This window comes from Urocitellus parryii, chromosome 2, assembly GCF_045843805.1.
Source record: "Urocitellus parryii isolate mUroPar1 chromosome 2, mUroPar1.hap1, whole genome shotgun sequence".
NCBI lineage: Eukaryota > Metazoa > Chordata > Mammalia > Rodentia > Sciuridae > Urocitellus > Urocitellus parryii.
The window spans coordinates 169703218-169721771 of record NC_135532.1 but is presented as its reverse complement, the minus strand read 5'-3'; the positions used below and the strand labels follow the sequence as shown (position 1 = coordinate 169721771).

The 18554-nt window shown below is 40.0% G+C and overlaps 1 pseudogene; it reads right to left on the bottom strand.

Annotated features, from left to right (window-relative positions):
* Positions 1-3701: 3701 nt before the first annotated feature.
* LOC113186316 (alpha-ketoglutarate dehydrogenase component 4-like) lies at positions 3702-4147 on the bottom strand (annotated as a pseudogene).
* Between the last annotated feature and the right edge of the window lie 14407 nt (positions 4148-18554).

The window sequence follows — 18554 nt, the reverse complement described above, 5'->3', positions numbered from 1 at the left end:
GGGGTACACCACTTTCTCAGCACATGGAGGTTCCCCAATCCAGAAGCTCTTTAAACTCTGTAGTTCAGGGGTTATTTATTTATTTATTTATTTTTATGGAGGCTTCATCACATAGTCATGACTGATTGCTGACTCAACCCTCAGCTCCTTTCCCTTCCCATATGATAGACAGGGTGTGTGGTGGAGCTGAAATTTCCAAACTTCCTCTCCTGGCTTAGTCTTCCTGGTGCCAGCCCTCCTCCAGGAGCCCACACCTTGCCTCACTAAAACACAAGTCACTCCTTCCACCCAGGAACTTCTAAGGGATTAGGAGCTCTGTGTCAGGAATCGGGGGCAAAGACCAACTATTAGAACAACAGATTCCCCTAGCACCCCCAGCTCAAATTATGACAAAGTTTTTAGGAGTTCTGTGTCAGAAATTGAAGAGAAATATATATATTTCTATAAATCACAATATCATGGCCAGATTGGAGAAGATCTTGGAGACAGATCAGTAAGGAAGTTAATCACAATGGAACAATGAAAGGTTAATGAGAGCTGGGTCCAAGGCTGGCATGTGGACCGAGGACCAAGGGGACCCATACCACAATTTACGTAAATAATATTAGGAGGGGGGAAGGACAAGGGAAGGGGAGTCGGGAAGCTGACAGGTGTTTTGTTTGGGTGATCAGGACGATGATTTTACTATTAACAGAATTTGGGACTGCAGGGGGAAAAGCAGGCTTAAGCAAGGAAGTCAATACTGAAAATGTAAAAATACAATTGGGAAAAAGAAAACTACCTTTCTCCTTCCAGGTCAATGATGGGGGAGAGTGAAGATCTTTGCAAAATAATTTAATCCAAGCCTTAAGAAGATAATGTGGAAATCAGAAATCACAGGCCTTGATATTTCATTGGCCTTGTAGAAATTTAATTGTTAATATTTTATAAAAAGTCTTATAAAGTAAAAAATGCTGCACTGGTATTACCGTATCAGTAAAGATGAGGAAGGCGAGAAGGTTGGAGAACATTAATGTACCAATAATACTTGGGGCACAAAGAACAAAAGGCAATGCTATTTATATGAAGGTCTTGTTTAATTTGAATCTGTCCCATTTTAGTATGTTGACAAAAGTAATTAAAGTTTCTGTCTTGCTACTTTGCTAAGAAATGCAAGAGGCCAGGTGTGATGGCACACTGTAGTCCCAGTGATTTGGGAGACTGATGCAGGAGGATTGCAAGTTCAAGGCCATTATGGACAACTTATCGAGACCCTGTCTCAAAAAATTTAAAAAAAAGGTGGTGGGTGGGCTGACTTGTAATTCAGTGATAGAGCACCCCTGAGTTTAATCCTTAGTACAGAGAGAGAGAGAGAGAGAGAGAGAGAGAGAGAGAGAGAGAGAGAGAGAGGAAAATCTTTCCCATAATAGTTTAATAGATGTTAATGACTATAAAATATACTTTTTTTCAATTATGGTCTAGGGCAGAAACTTTTTGTATTACATATTTAATATTTTTTCTGAGAAGAAATTTGCTTTCTTGATAAAATACTTTGCTTGATAAATACTTTAGTGGGATTAAGGCTTGAGCCTAGTTATTTTCTCACAAAATCAGAGTTTTTTTCCTATAAAAATCCTGATTAATTTAAACTTCCTAAATCTCCCTACAACAGTTATGGATGCAGCAAATTATTATTGCTTTTGTGAAATATTTATTTTTGCAAAAATGCAAAATTATATATTCAACTAAATGGAATTCTAATAGCAGCTTAGTTCTTATAAATTTCTTTGTTAATGTTGGGGCTTAGGAAACGATGTCTCAGGGCTGGGGATGTAGTTCAGTGTTACAGTGCTTGCCTGGCATACTTGCGGCCCTAAGTTTGATTCCCAGGTCTGCCAAAAAGAGAAAATAATAGCCCAAAGTACAGTGCTTTAGCATGCTGAGGACTTTGAATGAAAGGCATTGGAAGTGTCTCAGAAACAAAGTCTTTTTCTGACCTTCTCTTGCCCTTCTTTCTCCTGCTCTTCCCCCAAAGCAGGCCATGAAAAATGAAAAATTCCTCTTCCCCAATGTGGGTCCTGGACACTTGAAGCCCTTTTTCCCAAAGACATTCACAAGGCCAGGAAACATTGCTCTAACCTTCCCTGCCTTTCTGCATAAGAGCTGGCCTTAAAGAAACTCTCTGATCTACCTTATTTGATAGTAAATCCCAAGACTCTCATTCCAGAAGAGGTCCTGCCTGAGACCAGGGAGGAAGGAATGCTGCACAGACAGACCAAGAAGAATATGAACAGCAGGCCTGGCTGGGTTTCCTCCTTCTGTCTGTTACCTTTAGATGACACCCTTTCTGTCCAATCCCATTTCTGCACAACTGTCCATTTTTTCATTGAATCTAAGCCTAAAAACGGACTGCTTTCCCTGGATCTCTGAGCCTTCATTTCCAAAGGCTCCTGGGTCATGTAAAGTTTGATTTAATAAATCTGTTATGCTTTTCTCTTGCTATCCTATCTTTTGTTATAGGAACATAATCCTAACTATAGGGAGGAAAGGTCTGATCCCCATCTGCCCCTATACTATAAATCGTTAAGGTTTACAAATTGTGAAAGATTTGTTGGAATTTATAAATTGTTAGTTTATACTGGGCAAAAACTTTAACTGTGTCTTCAACAAACTTTTAACACTAACATTTGTTTATCTGTAGTTTGCTGCACAAAGAAGAGAATAAGTGGAGTAAGATCCAAGACACAGTTCTACCTGAGGTTGGCAGAGGGAGGAGAGGTGGATGACGTATTAATGAAATATTAAAGACAAAAACCAATGTGGAGGACTATGGTGGGGAGAGGCAGGAGACCACGATACTGCAATGCGTTGAGGTCATCAGGATCTGGGCAGGAAGCAGTGACTTTGGCTCTGAACCATTTCGGTACTTGGTCATCGCTGTAGGTTGACATCATTCTGCATCACGATTAACACTCCTTCCCAGTCTCCTGCTTTCCAGTAAAGGGCACTGCCAGACACACAGTTGCTCAATCCAGAAGTCATGCTTTTTTCTTATTTCCAAATCCAATCCATAAGACAATTCCACCCTTGTTGAAAAGTACTATGTGTCATTTGTTCTTCCCAAAGCAATGATCTTGTAGCATAAATTAGATGGTGCTCTACCGCTGGATAAATTCCATTAATATAGTCCCACAATTTTAAGAACAAAACAAAACAAAACATCTAAACCTCTTATCACGTGCTACAAGACCCTGCATTTTCAATCTTTGCCTAATTCCTCAAACTCGTCCCATGACAATTTCCCCCTGAAAACAATCTTTGTGCACTCGCCTCATCTGGGATTCAAGGAGGCAGGCCAAGCTCTTCCCCACCTCAGACTCTGGGCACTGTATATTTTTTGAGTCAGGAGTGGTCCTTCCCAGATTCTTTCTTTCTTTTTTTTCCCTTTGGTACTGGGGATTGAACTCACAGAACCACATCCCCAGCCCTACTTTGTATTTTGTTTAGAGTCAGAGTCTCACTGAGTCACTTAGCGCTTGCTGTTGCTGAGGCTGGCTTTGAACTCACGATCCTTCTGTTGAAGCCTCCCGAGCAGCTGGGATTATAGACGTAATTTTTTTCAGGATATTTATTAAGGTTAATATACATTTTTTCATTTGTCTTGGAAGTCCTTTATTGTAAAGACAATTGTTTTGTCTGATGACAAACAGCAGCTACAATGACTATTCTGGGCCTCCAGGTTGGATAAATTCCATTTCTTCTTGAGACACAGGTTTCCTTCTGTATTTCAGAGATAATTTTTTAAAAATATTTTTTCTTAGTTGTCAATGGGTTTTATTTTCTTTATTTATATGCAGTGCTGAGAATTGAACCCAGTGCCTCACACATGCTAGGCAAGCACTCTACCACTGAGCAACAACCCCAGCCCCTGAGGTAATGTTTTTATTATTTCTGCAGTGTCTGGTGGACCCTGATGCATCAGCAAATCTGGTGATTTTACTCCCCTTAGAATGCTGTGACATTACAGGTAAGTGAGATGGAAGCCCCGTTGAAAGCTTCTGTTACACTGAGTTTAGGATGGTCTCTTCGGTCAGGGAATATTATTAATGGTGTATCTGGCGACTACCTGAACCACCCTGCTGGCAGATGCCACTTTGCTGCCCATCATAACCCCTGAGAAGGGGCGGCTTCCAGGCCCTAGATTGTTCTTATCCATCATATCTCAGCAGAAATATTACATGCTCCCAGGACTTCTTCCACTGTCCACCTCTTTATTGGGTCATCTTTTTGTTACTGACACTATTCACAAACTGTGATTTTATTTTGGTTATTTTTATTCTAGTTATTTATTTATTTGGTCATTTTTTGGTTATTTTTATTTTGGTTATTTTGGAATAACTGATACATTCCCAGAGCCCAGAGCCTTGAGCCTTGAGCCTAGAACAACACTTGGCAGATATCAAACAATCAATAAATATCTAGGGAATGAATAAATAACTGCCTATTTACTTTCCTTCTACATTAGACTTTAAGTGTGTGGGGGTGGGGTGGAGAGAGGAGTCCAGCGCCTCCCCCCACCTCAGCCATTCTTACCCTGGTGCCTGACACAATGTCTAGCACTTTGGTAATGCTCAATAGGTATTGATTAAATGAAGGCACACACTCAAACTCTCCATCTGGAATGGATTATGGGTTTATCCAACAGAACCCTTATCTAATGTGGAAAGTGAGAGTTAGATGTCTCAGGGGTCCCCTGGGAAAAGATGATGATAGAACAGAAGACACAGAGAAATGAGGCTCTAGCTCCTGACACCTGCTTTAATTGGAGCGGCTCTTATTTATTTATTTATTTTTTGATAAACTGTGGTTCTATATAAAAAATAAGTTAAGGGTTGGTAGTTCCTCCATTTTTTAAAAAGTAAACCCATTGATTTAGATTAACCCCTACCCCAACTTTTATTTTTTTCCCCAGATGAGGATTCTGAAGCCAAGAGAGGAACAAAGAGTCTTGCTCAAGTTCACATATAGTCAGTGGCAAGGCTGGGCAGAAGTCCAGGTCAACTGAATTCATCTCATGTGGTACTCTCAGGCCTGTCCAGAGGACCATGGGTGATGACCAGCAACGTAGGATGTGGCTGAGAGAAAAGTCTGGTTCCGCGTATGTACTGTGGGGCAGAAGGGCAACTGTCCTCCTGGATTGATTTTTGAGCATAAATAGAATCCCACGGGACTCAAACAACCGCTTGGTCAATCAACCAGCACTAGACATTGGGCACCTCCTGAGCAGAGCCCTGAGCTGCTGCTCCCACGAGTAGATTCACATGAGCCTGATGGGAAGTTCCAAAGCATAAGCACATTTGAGAATTAACAGACCAGTAAGTGCTGATCATTGTCCCATAGGTAGGATCCTTCTGGGAAATTCTGAGGTAGGACAATGATCTCAGCTCTACTGACTATAACGTTGAAAAGGAATGACGAATATATTACAGGCAATTTGTTTTTAACTGGTGAGTCAAGTTTGCTTATAGGTCAGTTGTACAGAGTTGACATTTCAGAAATGCCACCCAAGTGGGGACTTCTAGGCCAACTCTTGCATGCCCACTTAACCCACAAGGTGTCTGTCTTATGTAGGAAACATTATCATTGAGTAAACACATTGTTGTTGTTTGCTTTCCTCTCCTTGTTCAGAAGGATCTCACAGTTCACAGAGGAAGAGGAACACGTGAACAGTGCCTACAGTTATGAGAAATAGCATGAGTTGAGAGAGCAGGTGGCAGAGCTGGGCTTGAAGAATGATGAATTGTTTTTCAGTTCTGAGTTTCTCTTTTAAATATTTTTGAAAAATTTAACAGCTTTTTTGAGGTATAACTGACACAAAAAAATTGTACCTATTTAAAATGTTTAATTAAAAAAATGTTTACTCTGGTAACTTTTGATATGTTTATATGTATGTGTGTATATACACATTTGTAAGACCACAGTCCTTACTAAAAATTCCTCCATGTGCTTTTATAATTCCTCTCTAATACCTCTCCACACTTCCTATCCCTGAGCACACTAATCTACTTTCTGTCACTATGTCCATTTCATATAAATAGAATCATACTGTTTGTACTTTTTTTAAAGAGAGAGAGAGAGAGAGAGAGAGAGAGAGAGAATTTTTTAATATTTAGTTTTTAGTTTTCAGTGAACACAACATCTTTATTTTGTTTTTATGTGGTGCTGAGGATTGAACCCACCGTCGCGCGCATGCCAGGAGAGCGCACTACCACTTGAGCCACATCCCCAGCCCTGTTTGTACTTTTTTTTATGGCTACTTTTACTGGACATAATAATTTTCAGATTCATCCATGTTGTATGTATTCATAATTCATTTCTTTATTGTGTTGAGTAGTATTTTGTTGAATGGATATACCATAATCTGTTCATAAGACAAAGCTTTATATGGTTTTATTTCTTGGATAAATACCTAAGAGTGGAATGGCTGGGTTATGGTAGGTGTAGGTTTGCATTTTAGAGAAATTTCCCCCTCTCCCCTTCCTTCCTTTCTTCCTTTCTTCTACTGGGGATAGAACCCAGGACTTCTGCGTGCTAATCAAGCACTCTCCCACTGAGCTATATCCCCAGACTTTTTGTTGTTGTTGTTATTATAGCTCTCTTCTCTGCAAAAGCTCAGTGCAGTGGTTTTCAACTGCCCTCAGGGACTGTAAAGAGCTCCCCTGGGGCTGGAGGAAAAGGGTAAGAGGAAATGGGGAAAGGAAAAACAGTAATCAGCCAAAGGGGCTCTGCTTCAAAACTGGAGCCCAGTGGCTTGCGGGGGAAGGGGAGACACTGGATGTCCTAGAATTCCTACAGGGGGCGCTCTTTATTCTTACAAATTAATTTTCTCATTAGCCCTTCGGGGTGGAAACTGAAACCCTGTGACTCCGTAGGCTTACTTCTCACCTTGAACAAAGTGTTTTTGTTCTGCATTCAGAGAAAGGAGAGATGGTGCAGCTAGGTGGTTGTCAGGAGGGCCACTGGGCACTCTGGGAGACCCTTCCTTTTGTGACTCCATACTTGCAGGGAGTTGAGTGAACATGCTGACTGCTTGCAGAGTTTGTTGTTGTTGTTTTTGAGTGGGGTGAAGGTTGGCACTGAGGTTCATGTCTGAAATGACACGGAGCAAACCAGAGAGAAGACAAGGGAACTAAGAGAGTGAGCCCTCAGAGCTCAGCCCAACTCTGTAGAGGGCCAGGCACACTGGGGGAAGGTAGCCTACCTAGATCTCTGTGCCAGGTAGTTCCTAGTTCCTGTCTGCGTTATATAGGTTTTGGGATTCTGCATGAGAATTTTTGTTCCTTTTTTCAATTTTGAAGCATGGTTTCTCTGTGTTAAAATGCACAGAGTATAAGTGCACAGGTCAGTGGTATGTGCCTAAGTTCTGGCAGTTGTTTGTACCCATGTAATAAATTGTAGTGCATTTTCTGCATCCTAAGAAGACCCTTCAGGACCCTTCCCAGTCAATACGATCCATTCAACTACTAGTTTTCATCTGCTGTAAAACGTTACATAAGTGGAATCATACTCTCGTGTGTTCGGCATATCCTTTTCAATTTGTTCAACATTTTTTTTTTTTTTTTTTACCCACTATGAAGTATTTTAGTGTGGGAACATAATATTTTTAGTCAATCTCCTGCTGATGGGCATTTGGGTTATTTCCATTTTTCGGCTATTTTGAATAAACCTGCTATGAAGTCACCTTCTCTTTGGTATCTACCCAGCAGTGGAAACCCAGGGATATAGAAATGGTGCTTATTTGACTTAATTAGAAACTGTCGACCCAATGTGACCATATCATTTTAACTCCATTTATAATACCAAGGGTTCTCGTTGTCCCATCCTCCTCAACGCTTAGTATTGTCAGTTTTTTTGATTTTAGCCATTCTTGTGAGTATATGGTGTCTCACTGTGGTTTTAATTTGCATTTTCCTGGTGAGTAATAAGTTTTGGCACTTTTCATGTGTTTATTGACTGTTTGGATCTTTTCTTTTACAGAGTGACTGTCGAGTCTTTGGCCCACTTTCCCCTTTTTCTGTGCAGTCGTCTCCCCATATCCACAGGTTTCACCTCCAGGGATTCAACCAACCACAGATGGAAAATATTCAAGAAAAAAAAGCTTTTATACTAAACTTTTGGGGGTTCTTATTCCATAAACAAAACAGTATGAGAACTATTTACATAGTATTTGTATCATATTAGGTATTATCAGGAATCCAGAGGTGATTTAAATGTGTGGAAGGGTGTGCTGAGGTTGCTGAAGTCATCTGCAAATACTACACCATCTCATAAGCATCAGCAGATTTTGGCATCCTCAGGGATCCTGGAACCAATTGCCTGATGATACCAAGGGGGTGACCATACCACGGGAAAGTTCTGTATATATTCAAGTATGAGATCTTGTCAGGTTTTGTGTGTGTGTGTGTGTGTGTGTGTGTGTGTTTAGATCTTGAAGGCACATGTGTTGAAGACTTGGTCTCCACCCCACAGTGTTACTTGGTGGCAGTGGGACCATTAGGAGGTAGGGTCTAGTGGAAGGAAGTCAGGTTATTGGGGGAATGCTCTTGAAGGGGATATTGGAACCCTGGCACCTCCTCTTCTCTTTGTTTCCCAGCTTCCATGAGGTGAATATGCCTCTTCCATCATGTGTTTCCACCATGATGCACTGTGTAGCCAATGGCCCAAAGCAACAAGGCCAAAGGACTACAGATTAAAACATCAGAAACCATGAGCCAAAATAAACCTTTCCTCCTTTTAAGTTGATTATTTCAGGTGTTTTATCACAGTGATAGAAAACTGACTAACTCAGTTTGTATATATAATGTTTTCTTTCAGGCTGTGATTTGCTTTTTCACTTTCATAATGGGTATTTTTTTAAAATATTTTTTTTTAGTTGTAGCTGGACACAATACCTTTATTTTATTTATCTTTATGTGGTGCTGAGGGTTGAACCCAGGGCCTCACACATGCGAGACGAGTGCTGTACTGCTGAGCCACAACCCCAGCCCCATAATGAGTATTTTTTGATGAGTGAAAATATCTAATTTTGATGAACTTCATTTTTTTCTTATAGTTAGTGCCTATGACATATTTTTAAAGATATCTGCCAGTTTGGGGATTAGCTCAGTGCTAGAGTGCTTATCTAGCATGTTTGAGACTCTGGGATCAATCCTCAGCACCACATATACACATGCACACACATACACACTCACAAAATTGCCTTCCCTTTATATTTAAATACATGACCCATCTTGAATTTCTGTATGTTGTGTAGGTTGGAATGTGGGACTAGTGAAGTCAAGTTTTTTTTTTTCTTTCTTTTCCTTACAGATAGCTACTTGCTCCAACATTACTTACTGAAAAATATAAAACAAAACAAAATCTTTTCTTTCATATTGAATTTTTTGGGGGGATACCAGGGATTAAGCTCAGGGGCAGTTGACCACTGAGCCACATCCCCAGCCCTATTTTGTATTTTATTTACAGACAGGGTCTCACTGAATTGCTTATCACCTCACTGTTGCTGAGGCTGGCTTTGAACTCACCATCCTCCTGCCTCAGCCTCCCAAGCCACTGGGATTACAGACATGTGCTACCCTGCCTGGCTTGTATTGAATTTTATCAATGCCTTTGTTAAAAATAAATTAACTACATAAGTGTAGCTCTACATACTTAGTACTATTAAGTATCTTCCCTCTCCCCTGTCAGGGCCTGATAAGCCAAGAGAAAAGGGGAAAAGGAGGCAAATTTCAGGGAAATTTGCCAAGGAAACCCAGACCCAGAGTAAGGCATGTAGAAGGAAATAGCATATAGTTCCTACATTTGTCCTTCATGGACACCTGAGAACACATTGCCATTTCAGATATAGTTCTTCTATGGGTGAAGGCATTACATTCTAGGCTTGTAACCAGGTGTAGATTTGGGGACTGTTGAAGACAAAGCTGGAAGGCTGTCAGATTTCTATCCTCCCCGATTCCCTTAGGTGTCACCAAGCTCGTCAATTAACACTGATGCTTAGGAAAGAATCTGCAAATCTTTCACAACTTGACACAGATGAAAAATCCCATGGATATTTATATTTTGCCTGAAGTAAATGCTTTGCCATGAAGAAATACGATGGTGAAATTTTATGCATGAGATGAGTAAATATGATTTGAGAAGTTCATTTGTTTGTGTGAATTGCCCTGGGTAGGTGATCACTTCACCATTTTTCATGTGCGGTAGGTGTTTCCTTGATTCAAAAACTTGTTCTGACTTTGTTAAACCACAGGCATCTAATTCTACTTCCACGTACTCCAAGGAGCTGCTTCATTTCCACATTCTAAAGTTGGCCAATCTGACAATTTAGAGGTTGTTGAATAAGGGAGGAGATAGTTGTGGGAAAACAATGTTGGATTAAGGAGTTCTATAGAAGAGTTGAGAGCTTCACAAAAAATATATCTAATCATTCCCAGATATTTACATTTACTTAAAATTTTCTCTTGATTACCCTATTCAAACACACAATTTAGAGATTGGTCTGTACATTAAATCTTGTTGAATGATTCTCCTTCATTGAGCTGGTAGTTATTTTTCTTAAAATATAATATACGCATGAACTTATGTCTCTCAGCCAATCACATCTTGATAATTGAGCTCATGGCATTTAGCTACTTGGAATTTCCTGGACAGTCTTGACTTTTTTGACCATGGGAAATTCTTGAAACTGCAAGACAAACCTTCCTATTGTAGAAAATAACAAAGATTGTAGTCAAAACAAGAAAAAGAAAGAATTTTTCAGACTGCAGAGGGCTCTGGTTTTCACTGGGGTTGCCAATAATGGGCAGGCAGTGAGACTCCAAGAAACTCTCCCCAAGTGAGTTATGCGCTTCTGTCAGTTAGAGGTTAGGATCTTGCAGTGAGTTTGGGGTGGAGAACACTACGGGGAGGAAGGCTGGGATTAGGATGTCAGGAGGTCTTTTAACTCACAACTGCTTTTATGGTCCTAGACTTGTCTAAATTCAATGAGGCATGTGCAGATGTGCTGAGACTGAAAATAGGACTAACACAACTAAAGCGAAGAAGTCTTGGGGCTGTGCCTCGGACAATGAATGAGTCCCAGAAGACTAAGGTATGGGAATGTAGTTGGGAAATTGGTAGAAGTAAGGTATCAAACACATCTTTCAAGAGTAAAAGTGTCAACAACCCATAGCTTTTCTTCCTTCAAAATGTGAAAGCTGTCAGAATCAAAATGGAGTCACTTCTGTCAAACCCTAAACAAAGAAATAATCAAAACTGGGAGGCTACAAAGGGTGGAATCTCATGCTTATGCCTGATAAAGTATAATTATCCCCAGGAGACTTTGCCAGAACCACAACCTTGCACAAAGGGCACTGCGACCTCACCCAGAAAATACTTCTGCAGGGAAGTCTACCCAACAACTGCCTGTCTAACCCTGACTAACACCACTCTTATTATTGATCCTTATACCCAAGAATTATTGTTTCAAAATAACTTATGTAATTCTTTCCATTTTGCCTTTAAAAACACCCTCTTGCCCAAACCTCCTTGAATATGCATGAAGTATACTATGGCATTCCCACAGCAAAACTACTACCTGATTAATCTTTGGAGAATCTTTCTGTTTGTTATTTAGGTTGGCATGAGTGTAGCAGCAATTATTTCCCTTCTTCTTCTCCACAGGACAAGGGAACCTGTAGTATCAATAATGCCACTGGTTGGGGGGGGAACTCTGAAAATAAGGCAGAGATACTTCTGGACAATCAGGGGGCATTCAAACCTTGGCTCAGTAGCCTGGTCTATGAACTGAGTTGTGTTTTTGCTCTTTGAGGACAGAACAAGGAATCCACTCACCCAGGATACTCATCAAGCAACCTGACAATACTGAAGCTGGCACAGTCAATTTTTACGACTAATAAAAAATGCCAGGGTGGAGTAATAATTATGCAAGCAAACGTTGTTGCTCCTAAGAAGAAAGTCTCTCTGTCAGACACTCACAGTGTGTCATAGGCACCTCCCAGCATGGTTCTGTGTCAGCTTAAGCTTTAGGAAGAACAGGCCAAACACTTACGTGTGAACATTGAGCAAATCCTCTCAAGTCTTCTTGATAAATGTTCATTTATGAGTCTGGCTTTGACATGAATCAATTATGTTGCTGGGTGAACTTAAAAGTGCTCTGGTAATGTGGTCTGGGGACCATCTACACCGGAATTACTTGGGATGCCAGTTCAATGCAGATTCCTGAACCCTATCCCAGGTTTATTAAAGTAGAAGTACTGTTAAGAGCAGGCCCTAGAATCTGCATTTCAAAAAAACAGAAAGCTCTCTCTTGGTGATTTTTGTGTGCATTAAATTTGGAAGCCCAGTAGCTTCAAATGTTCGTGTCCCAAGCTTATAGAGGCAGCCAGGAGGTGAGAAAGTAGAAATCTGGAAGACTAGTCTATTGTTAGTGGAAGCCATTTCTACAAAGAGAAAACACATGAAAGAAATCCATGGCAAATGCTGAGGCAGGTGTTGGCAATATGATCTATTCATACTGAGATAGACGCAGGTTGATTCTGGATTTTGTTGTGGTATATCCAGCATATACTACATGGGGACCATTAATGTGCCAGTCATTAAACTGTTTGTCTTAGCCCAATGCCCTGTTCCCAATTCTAACTGTACCAAGGATTCTGTACCAAGGTAGATGAAGCTATTTAATCAACAGGGGACAGATGGCGGCAACAGGACCATCGCTTTGTCAATCAAAAGCAAGGTATCCCCAGAAATATGTACAATTATTATATGTCAATTAAAATAAAATAAACACATTTTTAAAGGTGCAAGCTGATATTTCTCCACAGCTTGTAGAATGCTATTACCTTGTGTGCCATTTCCATTTTAACCTTTCTGATATTCCTTTTGCCCTGCACTGACCCAACCACCTGAGGAAGAGTAAAGACAGAATTAAATTTTATAACTTCTCTCATTTTGTATCCAGTGTCCTCTGGAAACACTGCATTTTTTAGACAAGGCCTTCTAAAGACTGACATGAAGTATTAACAACCCAAACCTTCCATTGAAAGAATAAAGGAAGTCTTGGCATAATACTTCTGAGATGCTGGAAGCCTCCAACTTGAAATTAATTGCACAGAAACCCAGGGGCAGTCTTGCCGGGAATTGCTCAAACATGCTAAGAGTTGAGATTTCACAAGGCCTCTTGATTCGCCCTTCCTTGCTGTTTTCACAGGTACCGTCCCATCCATCTTTCACACCCTGACTTGATTATTGCTCTTGCCTCCTAGCTGGGCCCCATCTTTCTAGTTCCTCCTGAAAGCCAAACTCATTCTCATATACTTAAAAAAAAAAACAAAAAGATGTTGCCTTGTATCTTGGGTACTTTTTGCCTTCTATCAAATCCATTCTAAATTCTAAGAATAGCACTCGAGTATTCAAGGGCCTTTTTTTTTTCAGATTCACTTTTGCTTCCATCCCCTTGCATGTACAATGCCCCTCAATAGGAATATCACACTTCTTTCTCTCCACCAATCTACATCTAGTTCTGCTTTCAAAAATTGTACCACCCAGAGAGGTCCCCCTCAGCTCTGGGCTTGCACTACCTATTCCTATTACTCATGTTGCGTGTACGCTTTCTGTTCATCTTCTCAGGGTCTGATTATAGTCTCCTCCTTGGCAGAGGCTGTTGTCTTACCTGTAAGCTATCATATCTGCTGCTTATCAAGCACATCGTATTGTATTTCCTAAATTATAAAACACAACAGCTGCCCAGAAAATATGGGAGCAAATTCATAGACCTCACAACTTTCTTCCGGGAGAAAGTGACAGCTACCCCATTTGGACTTCTGGAGTCCTTGAAGGTCACTGGATGAGCATGTCAAGGTCAAGTTTTCTGTTTCACAGTTGAAAAAACAGAATCAGCTAAGGTTCACAGTGCTTGTTAATTGAAAGATGGAAAACTAGACTTAGCTATGAGTTTAAATGGTCTTAAAAGTACAAAATAAAGGAAACACTAGGAAGCCAGGAGATCAAGGTTATTATGTTCCCTGATGATCATCTGGGCTCCGGTTTCTCTGCATGCTGGCCAAGGGCTAGTGCAAATGCTTTGGCAGTTTGATTTAGTTGTCCTTATAGTGAGGTATTTGTATCCAGTCTACTATTGTGAATTTAAGCCTACAGCCTGGAATTTGTTCCAATCAGCACAGTTATAGGGCTGCTAGGTTGCACGACTCCAGGGCATTATTCACATTGTATTAAAAATGGAGCTCAAGCTTGTTGGATGTTTTTCCTAAGGAAACTTAGTTGTTTTTGAGAAAAAGAGATATGAAAAAGGCAAGAAGAACCCATGTTTAGCATTCATGAGGCCCTGGCTTTAATCCTCAGTATATGCACACAGAGAAAGAAAATTTTTATGGAATAGGTTTAAATTCATTTCTGTTCCTAAGAAAGGGCTTGCTGCAGGTATATAGATAGCACTGTAGTTAATAGCATGGGCTTTGTAGTTGGAGATGGCTGAGTTCAAAGTGCTATGTGGCCATGTAACCCTGAGCAAGTTATTTCACCTTTCACAGCACTGGTTTTCTGGTCTGTAAAATGGAAATAAAAATATCCACAGAGTTGTGAAAATTACATGGAAATGTATGTATTGATTCAGAAAAGGTATGGATTGTGGTGTGTGTGTGTGTGTGTGTGTGTGTGTGTGTGTGTGTAGCATATACATATATATATATATTTGCAAAAATCAAAACTAGTCATATTTTCATTTGTAGATATCTTGAAATTACAGCAGTTATTTTCACATTTTGCATCCTCAGTTTCGTCTTGAAGGATCTAAAAATGCAAAGAAGGAATGGAATAAGACAGGACAGAAGAATGTATTTGAAGTTTTGAATTAATTTGAAATTGATGAGAAAAAATGTCTCCTTATAACCAAACCAGGCTAAAAAATATCTAAGCACTTTTTCCTTCTTTCCTTCCTTAATATAAAATGTGATCTTAAGAGACAATGTTGGGTGCTCTCTCTGTTGCATGGTCTTCTTCTGAAAGACTCCTCATCTTTTTTTTTGTTAATTTTATTTTATTTTTTTATTAGTTGTTCACAACATTACAAAGCTCTTGACATATCATATTTCATACATTAGATTGAAGTGGGTTATGAACTCCCAATTTTACCCCAAATGCAGATTGCAGAATCACGTTGGTTACACATCCACATTTTTACATAATGCCCTATTAGTAATTGTTGTACTCTGCTACCTTTCCTATCCCCTACTATCCCCCCTCCCCTTCCCTCACGTCTTCTCTCTCTACCCCATCTACTGTAATTCATTTCTCTCCTTGTTTATTTTGACTCCTCATCTTTTCTCACACTTCTTCTTGGCCTCCTTCCATGTTGTGTGTCTTGTTCCACCCCCTTCCTAAGCCACACGGATGGGTGGTGGCCTCTACTCTTCCTTTCCTCGTCCAGTAACCACCACCTCTTGTCAGTTACATCAGCTCTTCCTCCTCCCTTCCCCTCCCTCCCGCTTCCCCCTCCTCTCCCCATTCTCCTCTTCCTCCTCCTCCCCCTCCTCCTCCTCCTCCTCGTCTTCTTCCCAGTATTTATATTTTATTTAATTCTTCATGATAACTTTGATCCTAAGTTATAATGCCACTTTATTTTCAGAAAATGAGGAAATCAAGGTAGAGAAGGTTTAAGAAATGTTTCTGGATAAGCCAGAAATTTGGGCCACATTCATGTACCCAAACCAATGGTATTTTAAAAAAATAAATAAGCAGAAGCTACAGAAGATAAGTAAATATTTATGAAATGATTTTATATTTTCTTGCAAATACCAGGTTTAACCTCATTTGACATGTGTGGCGTGTAATAGGAAGCAGAACAATTTACAATTATTATATAATCTAGACAAGTTAAGCCCTTCCTCTCCAAACGTGTCATGTTTGGGACAGTCGGGAGCAACCAGCAACTGAACACAAGTCAGCATCGGGAAGGAAATTCTGGAAACTGGTAAAGCCTTCCTATCTTATTCAGTCCAGATATTGAAGAAAGTAGCTCTATCCCCTTCTCTCAGTCTGTCCTGCATGTCCTAGGTTCAGGCCAGGGTTCTCTCTCCCTTGAATAAAAGCAAGAGCTTCCCCTAGCCTTCCCTTCGGCCTTAGCCCTCTTCAATTCATTCTTCACACAACAATCCCAAATATTCCTTCTCAAAAGCAAATCTGATCATATCGTTTTCTAAATTAAAACGCTTAGGACACAGTTCTCACTTTTTTTTTTTTATATGTTTTATTTATTTATTTATTTATTTTTTTTATTGGTCGTTCATAACATTACATAGTTCTTAATACATCATATTACATGGTTTGATTCAAGTGGATTATGAACTCCCGCTTTTACCCCGTATACAAATTGCTGTATCACATCAGTTACCCTTCCATTGATTGACATATTGCCTTTCTAGTGTCTGATGTATTCTGCTGTCTGTCCTATTGTCTACTATCCCCCCTCCCCTCCCCTCCCCTCCCCTCCCCTTTTCTCTCTCTACCCCTTCTACTGTAAATCATGTCTTCCATTTGTATTCTCTTGACTTACCCCTCCTTACCTCTTAAATGACATTTTGTATAACCCTGAGGATCGCCTTCCATTTCCATGCAATTTCCCTTCTCACTCCCTTTCCCTCCCACCTCTCATCCCTGTTTACTGTAAATATTCTTCTCAAGCTCTTCGTCCCTACCCTGTCCTTGTTTACACCCCTTATATCAAAGGAGTCATTTGGTATTTGTTTTTTAAAGATTGACTAGCTTCACTTAGCATAATCTGCTCTAATGCCATCCATTTCCCTCCAAATTCTATAATTTTGTCATTTTTTAATGCAGAGTAATACTCCATAGTGTATAAATGCCACATTTTTTTTATCCATTCATCTATTGAAGGGCATCTAGGCTGGTTCCACAGTCTTGCTATCGTGAATTGAGCTGCTATGAACATCGATGTAGCAGTGTCCCTGTAGCATGCTCTTGTTAGGGCTTTAGGGAATAGACCGAGAAGGGGAATAGCTGGGTCAAATGGTGGTTCCATTCCCAGCTTTCCGAGAAATCTCCATACTGCTTTCCAAATTGGCTGCACCAATTTGCAGTCCCACCAGCAATGAACAAGAGTGCCCTTTTCCCCGCATCCTCTCCAGCACTTATTGTTGTTTGACTTCCTAATGGCTGCCAGTCTTACTGGAGTGAGGTGGTATCTTAGGGTAGTTTTGATTTGCATTTCTCTGACTGCTAGCGATGGTGAGCATTTTTTCATGTACTTGTTGATTGATTGTATGTCCTCCTCTGAGAAGTGTCTGTTCAGGTCCTTGGCCCATTTATTGATTGGGTTATTTGTTATCTTATTGTCTAATTTTTTGAGTTCTTTGTATATTCTGGTTATTAGGGCTCTATCTGAAGTGTGTGGAGTAAAGATTTGTTCCCAGGATGTAGGCTCCCTATTTATCTCTCTTATTGTTTCTTTTGCTGAGAAAAAACTTTTTAGTTTGAGTAAGTCCCATTTGTTGATTCTATTTGTTAACTCTAGCGCTATGGGTGTCCTATTGAGGAATTTGGAGCCCGATCCCACAGCGTGTAGATCATAACCAACTTTTTCTTCTATCAGATGCCGTGTCTCTGATTTAATATCAAGCTCCTTGATCCATTTTGAGTTAACTTTTGTGCACGGCGAGAGATAGGGATTCAGATTCATTTTGGTGCAAATGGATTTCCAGTTTTCCCAGCACCATTTGTTGAAGATGCTATCCTTCCTCCATTGCATGCTTTTAGCCCCTTTATCAAAAATAAGATAGTTGTAGTTTTGTGGATTGGTTACTGTGTCCTCTATTCTGTACCATTGGTCCACCCGCCTGTTTTGGTACCAGTACCATGCTGTTTTTGTTACTATTGCTCTGTAATATAGTTTGAAGTCTGGTATCGCTATACCGCCTGATTCACACTTCCTGCTTAGTATTGTTTTTGCTATTCTGGGTCTTTTATTATTCCATATGAATTTCATGATTCTTTTATCTATTTCTACAAGATATGCTGTTGGGATTTTGATTGGCATTGCATTGAACTTATAGAGAACTTTTGGTAATATCGCCATTTTGATGATGTTAGTTCTGCCTATCCATGAGCAGGGTATGTTTTTCCATCTTCTAAGGTCTTTTTCTATGTCTTTCTTTAGGGTTCTGTAATTTTCATTGTATAAATCTTTCACCTCTTTTGTTAGGTTGATTCCCAAGTATTTTATTTTTTGGGGGGATATTGTGAATGGAGTAGTTGTCCTCATTTCCGTTTCAGAGGATTTGTCGCTCATATACAGGAATGCCTTTGATTTATGCGTGTTGATCTTATATCCTGCCACTTTGCTGAATTCATTTATTAGCTCTAATAGCTTCTTTGTAGACCCTTTTGGGTCTGCTAGGTATAGAATCATATCATCTGCAAATAGTGATAATTTAAGTTCTTCTTTTCCTATTTTTATGCCTTTAATTTCTTTTGACTGTCTA